The following is an 8,945-nucleotide window of genomic DNA, read 5'->3' as shown; positions in this document are numbered from 1 at the left end:
CGAATAATAGAGACTTGAACGGAGGAGGAAGAGACCTCGAAACAGAGGACGGAACACCGAAAGAAATTGCGACAAAGGACCACAAAGAGATGGATGGCACAATACGGAAAATATTAATCATGGATAACATGTCGGAACTAACGAAGGGGAACCGAACAAAAACGGGATCGAGAACGTGGAAATCCGTAACTCGAATCCAAGACCCCATCGATGTGGACAGAGCGCTCCGAGGCACTGACATTCGGAAAGTGAGGTGGAGACAAATATAAGGCCCCCCGACATCGATCAGACCTATACTCGTAAATGTTATTCAATAAAACGACATTTCAGAAGCCTTACTTAACGGAAGGAAACTATAGCGACAAGGGACATCCATCTGGTACTAAACGAGACCGTAGGTCTGCGGAAATATTCGGAATTTTGGATAGTGGAAGTCAAATTTCGGAGATAGGAGAAATGACATTGAACAGATGTAAAAAAGATCATAGTTGGGTGGAGCTATCATTAAGGAAAATCAGGATTAAAGGTGAGGTAATAGGCAAAATCACTGAGGTGCATAGACAAGTGAAACATGAATTAATGTGTCAAGAACACATGTTGACAGGTAACTTTCTGGTACTTCAAAACCTGGCAACTGAGTTTATAATAGGGATGGACGTGATGAGTGATTATGGGAGCTTATTAGACATAGGAAAAGGTGAAGTTAACGTAAAAAAAACACAGACGCAGCTTCGATTTGAGGATCAATCATTTCAAGTTCAGCTACTGAGGAACTGTTTGTGGCTATTTGTGTACGATGGAAATAGCCACAATGAGAATCCTTATGGGAAGGAAGAGGATGATGATGAGTGAAGGGACAAGAACGAAGAAATGAGAAGGGAAGTTAATCTAGCCATCCAAGAATGTAGGAGCAAAAGTCAGAGAATAATTGCATAGACTTCTAAAAGAAAACCGTGATATGTCCCTACAGAAATCAGGCGTAATCGAAAACTTCATATGCATCTTCAAAGTGAGAAAACACCACACATTCCTTTTACCTTTATCGCTATCCCACTGATATACCGGTCAAGATTGAAGCTGGAAATTGAGTGTATTTTACAATAGGGTGCAATAGAACATGTGGTGTCGAAATCTGTTAGGTGTTGTTCTGAAGAAAGACAGATCTGTCTGTATACCTGGTATTGGACTCTAGACAAATCAATTCGATAATAAAATCGGAAATGGGCAGATCTGTGAGCTGGAAGGACGAGGGAGTGGAGAGCAGTCAAGAAGGTCTGAGTGAGGGAGTGCCATGTAGCACAGAAGGTTCTAGTCAAGCCTTTCCTCCTGCCCAATAAAAAAAAGAAACTGTGCCACAACTTCTTTTCTGTCTATAACAGACCTATGCATATACGCAGAATAACACATAGGAAATGGAGACCACAAAATCCGGAAAGGCAGGTGATGTACATCGTACCTGCCACATCAAACCCTTCATTGAAAAGTAGGCAAGATCGTTGCAGCAGTTGTGCAAAAAGATGAAGTTATTGTGGACTGGTAACAGAGACCATGTAGTATAAGCAATGCATGCTATACAAAAAGAAGAACTACCTATAAAACATCAACAAACTTCATACAAAAGGGAGTTCGTAAGAATGGCACATACGAACAGTGTACATTGCAGAAGGAGTGACCAGTCATGAAATACACTGTACTCATTGATAAGACAATGTCGGATGGTTGTTGTATGCGATGAAAATAGGGGGACTGTTCCTCTTGTGATGCACCCATATTCCTGTTGTCGTTAACACTGACTAGTTATCAGTTCATTTTTAGGGAATATGTGACCGGTTTTTGTGCTCTTGTTTAATCTGTAGACAGAAACCCACATCACACACGATGATCGTTTGATTTATTGTGTATGTTCAATGTTTTTATATTTTATAGGAGCACGTAGCGAATTGTGGAATGGCAGGCAAGTTTGTTAGTCAGTTGAAGGCTAACATGGGCAAGAATGATGACAGCAAGATGCTGTACGGTGCAGACCTTCCGAACACACTTGATAATGCATAAGTTTTGCTATTCTTAATTCATATTATCTATTAATAACATTCAAGAGAATGGAGGTTCCCCATACCGACGGATAACCAGGGAGGGAGTGATGCATTGAATAATAATCAAGAAAGTTATATAACAGTCGAAGATGATAATCGACAATTGTCGGTATGATTGTGTGAAAGAGTGAAAGAGTAATTATAGCATCTACATTCGGCTTTGCAAATTACTCAATGTGAAATAAAAAAACAATGTGCATATACTAAAATGTGATACATAGTTCTGAATGATTGCTTTTTGGCGACAGGAAATACGTGAAAGTCGTGACATAAAAGAGCCTCAGTCAGGTGGTCTACCAATATTTATGGGTACCCCACATTCCATAAAATATTTATGCATTCGGTTTAGTTTTATTAGGTACACTGTATGTTAGGATTAAGTAGGATTATTTGAATGTCAAGATTGCTTACGCTACCTGCATAATGGTTTGTTTACGGGGCACTGTGAATGTAAATCGCTCTGAGTGGTAGGTCTAAGGTATGAGTTGTGTGGCATGGCAATTAACGCACTATGGGGAGAATTAGCGTGGGAGTAACCGGTTCTTAACTGGGAGCATCAGCATTAAGCAAATGATAAATTTTGTCATCCTTAATGGCACAATGTCCAGAATCAATCTTTCTACTGTATGATGCATGAGATATCAATTTCGATAAGTATCCAGCCTATAAACGTGTCTCATGAAAGACAGGTGTGGAAAGTGGTTATGGACCATCGCATGAATTTTGATTGCATCTGCCCTATGTTCCCTATGCTATAATTGTCTGCTCTCCTGGGATGTTGCATTGTTCTGAAGTCGTGTGGCGAAGTTGCTTACCAGTCAGAAAAGGTAAACATACACAGAGCACTATGGGACTTAACTTCTGAGGTCATCAGTCCCCTAGAACTTAGAACTACGTAAACCTAACTAACCTAAGGGCATCACACACATCCATGCCTGAGTTAGGATTCGAACCTGCGACAGTAGCGGTCGCGCGGTTCCAGACGGTAACGCCTAGAACCGCTCGGCCACTCTGGCCGGTCTATAAACATCAACACTACACGGACGCGCGCTAAGTTATCCTTGCTTCAGGATATGTTGAGTACTGCTTCCATCGATATAGCCCTTCTCCAGGAAGTGTACGTCGACGACTTCCCAGGCATGTACGGTTACGTCTGCAGCTCGTGGTCGTGCGGTAGCGTTCTCGCTTCCCGCGCCTGGGTTCCCGGGTTCGATTCCCGGCGGGGTCAGGGATTTTCTCTGCCTCGTGATGACTGGGTGTTGTGTGATGTCCTTAGGTTGGTTAGGTTTAAGTAGTTCTAAGTTCTAGGGGACTGATGACCATAGATGTTAAGTCCCATAGTGCTCAGAGCCATGTACGGTTACGATGCTTGCGTCTCTCCAGCTTCCCCCATAGGCAGCGGTGTCGCTGTACTTTTTCGGGACGGGATAGTGGCGGACGATATCCTCTTTCTGCGTGGGGCAAGAGGAATGGCACTCACAGTACTAGGTGTCCGCCTTTTCAATATCTACGCACCTTCCGGGACGGACAAACGTCACGAACGTTCACGATTGTTAGCGGAAGACGTCGCCCCGCTCTTCCAACGCCGCCACGATCATCTGGTGTTTGGAGGTGACTACAATTGCGTACTGGCGCCCAGAGACCAACTCCCACGACATAACTCGTGCCCGGAACTCGAGATGATAATTCGAGACCTGCAGATGGTGCGCACTTGGGAACATATTCACGGCCACCGACCGGGATTCACACACTTCACGAGTCACTCTTTCAGTCGCATCGACCGGATTTATGTCTCACGCTCTCTCGCCGCTGGAACACGGGATGCGGAACTGTGGCCTGCAGCTTTCTCGGACCACTCAGCTTACGTTTGTGCCGTCATCCTGCGGCGGCAACAAGTGTGGAGAAGCCGCAGCCCGCAGAAGTTAAACATCGCTCACCTGTCGTACCCGGATTGCCGCCACGCTGTTGAGGATACGTGGTATTCGTGTGAAACTCGGCTCCGTGCATATCCCACAATGATCCGCTGGTGGTTGGACTTCGCCAAACCGGCACTGAGGCGAACGTCGATAACCTATGGTCGCGACCACGCTGTCTGGCGTAGACATACACTCGACTTTTACTTCAGGGTACTGCGCGACTGCGATTCTATATCGCCGTCTCCGGAACGACAAACGGCGGTCCACCGTGCTAAGGCTCAGATCCTCGCTAATATGCGACGCCACCTAGAGGGAGTGGTCATCCGCTCGAGAACGCAGAATCGGATAACGAACGAACGCCCGTCGATGTTCCACGTACTTCGTGAACGTAAACGACGCCAACGAGCGTTGATACGCTTCATCGACACGGAGGACGGTCGTCGCCTCACCACCCAACGAGACATAAACACAGCGAGCGTTCTACGGTCATTATTGCCAGCTCTATTCCGCTCAGACGCCTGATCCGACAGCACTGGAGGACATCTCTCAGACGATTTACGGTAACGTCACCCCGGCAATGGAAACGGCCTTGATGGAAGAAATCACGCAAGAAGAAGTGATCGACGCCATTAGAAAAGGAGCTGTCAACAAGTCCCCAGGTCCTGATGCCCTCCCCTTGGAATTTTACCGGAGTTTTCAGTATTTATTAGCCACCCGATGGACGGACATCTGTCGCGAACAACTATCCCCAGATGTGCTGCTCCCTGCGGCCTCCCCGGAAGTGCTGCTCCCTGCGGCCCTTGTGGAAGGGATGATTATTCCTTTTCACAAACCGTCCGGTGGCTCACGGCTGCAGGACTACCGCCCGTTGACTCCATTGAACTGTGACTTCAAGACCTTTTCTCAACTGTTGGCGGCGTGGATACACCAGACCTTACGAAACGTTATCTTATCCGATCAAACGTCATTAGGAGGCGACAATAATATTCAAACAGCACTCAGTGAATATCGCGACTTGATCTCACTGGCGAGGGCATGTCGTCTGAAGGGTGCACTGGCAGCAATCGATTTCAGTCAAGCCTTCGACCGAGTGAACCACGTCTGTTTGGAAGCGGTCCGCCAACATATACGGTACCCACAGCCATTCGTCACTGTCGTCATGCGACTACTCCGTGGCGCGACATCCAAGGTGATCGTCAACGGCTGATCTATGCAGCCCCTCACCATTTCTCGATCGATACGCCAAGGCTGCCCTCTGTCCACTTTACTTTACGCTGTGGCCCTGGAACCACTCCTGTGCGGCCTGCGCCAACGACTGACGGGTACGACGTTACGAGGCCACACTTTCCGATGTGAAGCGTACGCTGACGACCTGGTGATTGTCATCCGCGACGGCTTCGACACCGCTAGCGCACTGAATTGGAAAGCGACATATAGCATAGCCACTGGTAGTCGTATCAACGTCGCAAAATCAGTGGCGATGAACATCGGGGTCGGATTGTCTGAGGACAGTGTCACCCCCTTACAACTCAGAGATACTTTGAAATGTCTCGTCATTGATTTTACAGACGATATGCAACGAAACGCTGCTCGCAGCTTTCGACGGCTTTTACGAAATGTTCGGACTGGGATTGCCAACAACCGCTTACGAGCCCTGGACATCGTCAGACGGACCCAGTATGTAAACACACATTTAGGGCCACGCATTCCGCATATCACCCAGATATTACCTATACCGGTGATGTTAGCTCGCCGTATAATTGCGGCTTTTTGGTCCTTCGCGAGTTCAGGAATGCTTTTCAAGATCAAATAAGAGATTCTCGTCCTTCACCCGGATCGGGGAGGGCTTGGCCTTTATCACGATCATGACAGAGCGGTAGAAGGGAAAAGGGAGCGAGGAAGGAAGTGGTTCGAGATACTGTATGACATGATGGACGGTACAACATACAGCATCCTTGAGAAGGAAGCAATGGATCGCATAAAATGGAGTGGCAAAGGACCTGCTAATATAACAGATAAGCTGATGATGATGACCTATACTGCCAACAATTGAGTTTCGAGGCCTATCGCGACCAATACACCTCGACACTGTCGGAGCTCTATCTTTACAAAGCAGAAGGTCATGGTTAAACTTGTGGCTATCCACAATAAACAGACAGACCTTTCTCCGTGCTATAGAGAAAAAAAAAGGTTAACAGACTAGTTAGGCGAAAACATTTTAAGTAAAAAAATTCTTTGCATTTTATTCTACTCACAAGTCTGGTGCAAGTCTTTCAAATGGACACCACTTCGGCGACTAGCCTTAGTAATCAGTCATTATGGAAGATGCTTCTTAAGCAAGGTTTCACTTTCTTTTGATTACGTTGTAAAATACAGACAGAATGTGCAGTGACATACTTTTTTGTCGGTGAAATTCGCCAGAATAAAGTACCCAGAATTTCGGTCAGGTTCGTCTACCAATCAAAATTATATAATTAAATAAAAATCGTAGTTCGTTTCAGTGCTAGCTATTTCCGCAACGTTAGATTTTTGCGATTTCATCTTTCCTTTAGCCTTACATTACGGTGATCATGGAGTGCTCGGGTGCTTTAATCCCACTAGGTAGATCTTGGAGACTCCTATCAACGGTAAGCAGGTGATCAGATCAAGGCTACATGCGATCCATATGATAGACTCACCCACGTGCACGAGCTGCGGCATTCAAGACAACGATGAACACCGTCTTAGCTGTGGCGAGTCTATGGCAGTGTGGCACTTAGTGAGGCAAATGTCAGCATACTTCCTTCGAGTAACGCCGAATCACATCGACTCCAAGACTCTCTTATTACCGGATGAGACGTATTACCCACGCACGAAAACTAATGCCATGACGTGGCTTCGTGAACATACAGTGCTTTATTTGGTTCAAGACGGCACTAAGGACACTTTAGACATTAGGAACTATTTGCAGGAACGACATTGCAAGATCCTCCGTAACCCAAAGTATCGACAATATTTTTCCATTTATTTGTGGAGTGCGTTCCACGACCCTCCACGTAGCTGGAACATTACGGTGTAAGAGAAGCTAAAATTACAAGACGATGGTAGAACACTACACGGCACAACGTGGGATCTACCTTGGTCATTACGAGAAGTCATACCTGGATGATACAGCAGATGGCGAGTTTCGTCGTGAACCCTCGCACTCTATAGCAGTATTTGCCCCATTCCCTGTTTTTGTCCCCGGTGCGGAAAGGCCTTCGCAGTTTTTGTTTCTATCCGGTGCAAGATGTAGCACCTTTTAATGGTGGTATGGATTCCACCCTTAGGTTTTGTTTCATGGCTTCCTTAGCCCCTCACTATGCTCTCTTTCTTTATTCCTTTTGCTACAACTGTAAGAATGTTTTTAGTTATGTGCGTCTCCAACTCGACGCAACGAGGGTACTTACTAGTTTTCAGTTACTTACTGTTAAAAATACTAAAAATACTAACGCGAATTCTTTACAGACGAATGGAAAAACTGGTAGATGCAGACCTCGGGGAGGATCAGTTTGGATTCCGTCGAAATGTTGGAACACGTGAGGCAATACTGACCTTACTACTTATCTTAGAAGAAAGATTAAGAAAAGGCAAACCTACGTCTCTAGCATTTGTAGACTTAGAGAAAGCTTTTGACAATGTTGACTGGAATACTCTTTTTCAGATTCTAAAGGTGGCAGGGGTAAAATACAGGGAGCGAAAGGCTATTTATAATTTGTACAGAAACCAGATGGCAGTCATAAGAGTCGAGGGGCATGAAAGGGAAGCAGTGGTTGGGAAAGGAGTGAGACAGGGTTGTAGCCTCTCCCCGATGTTATTCAATCTGTATATTGAGCAAGCAGTAAAGGAAACAAAAGAAAAATTTGGAGTAGGTATTAAAATTCATGGAGACGAAGTAAAAACTTTGAGGTTCGCCGATGACATTGTAATTCTGTCAGAGACGGCAAAGGACTTGGAAGAGCAGTTGAACGGAAAGGACAGTGTCTTGAAAGGAGGATATAAGATGAACATTAACAAAAGCAAAACGAGGATAATGGAATGTAGTCAAATTAAATCGGGTGATGCTGAGGGAATTAGATTAGGAAATGAGACACTTAAAGTAGTAAAGGAGTTTTGCTATTTAGGAAGTAAAATAACTGATGATGGTCGAAGTAGAGAGGATATAAAATGTAGACTGGCAATGGCAAGGAAAGCGTTTCTGAAGAAGAGAAATTTGTTAACATCGAATATAGATTTATGTATCAGGAAGTCGTTTCTGAAAGTATTTGTTTGGAGTGTAGCCATGTATGGAAGTGAAACATGGACGATAACTAGTTTGGACAAGAAGAGAATAGAAGCTTTCGAAATGTGGTGCTACAGAAGAATACTGAAGATAAGGTGGATAGATCATGTAACTAATGAGGAGGTATTGAATAGGATTGGGGAGAAGAGAAGTTTGTGGCACAACTTGACTAGAAGAAGGGATCGGTTGGTAGGACATGTTTTGAGGCATCAAGGGATCACAAATTCAGCATTGGAGGGCAGCTTGGAGGGTAAAAATCGTAGAGGGAGACCGAGAGATGAATACACTAAACAGATTCAGAAGGATGTAGGTTGCAGTAGGTACTGGGAGATGAAGAAGCTTGCACAGGATAGAGTAGCATGGAGAGCTGCATCAAACCAGTCTCAGGACTGAAGACAACAACAACAACAACAACAACTGTTAAAAAAGTAAAAAATAAATAGAAATAAAAAACTTAAAAATAAATAAATAAAATAACAAATAAAACATTCACAATAATACACCAGCTGCATCCTTTGTACCACATCACATCCCCAGGATGGGAGGGAGGAGACATTGTGGCCAGGTCTCGGGTTGCGACCCCTGCCCACCTTGCCTCCGCCGCCCCACTACCTGATCCATCTCTCAAAAAAATAA

Source organism: Schistocerca gregaria, chromosome 1, assembly GCF_023897955.1.
Source record: "Schistocerca gregaria isolate iqSchGreg1 chromosome 1, iqSchGreg1.2, whole genome shotgun sequence".
In the NCBI taxonomy this organism is placed as follows: domain Eukaryota; kingdom Metazoa; phylum Arthropoda; class Insecta; order Orthoptera; family Acrididae; genus Schistocerca; species Schistocerca gregaria.
This window is presented reverse-complemented; position numbering follows the sequence as displayed.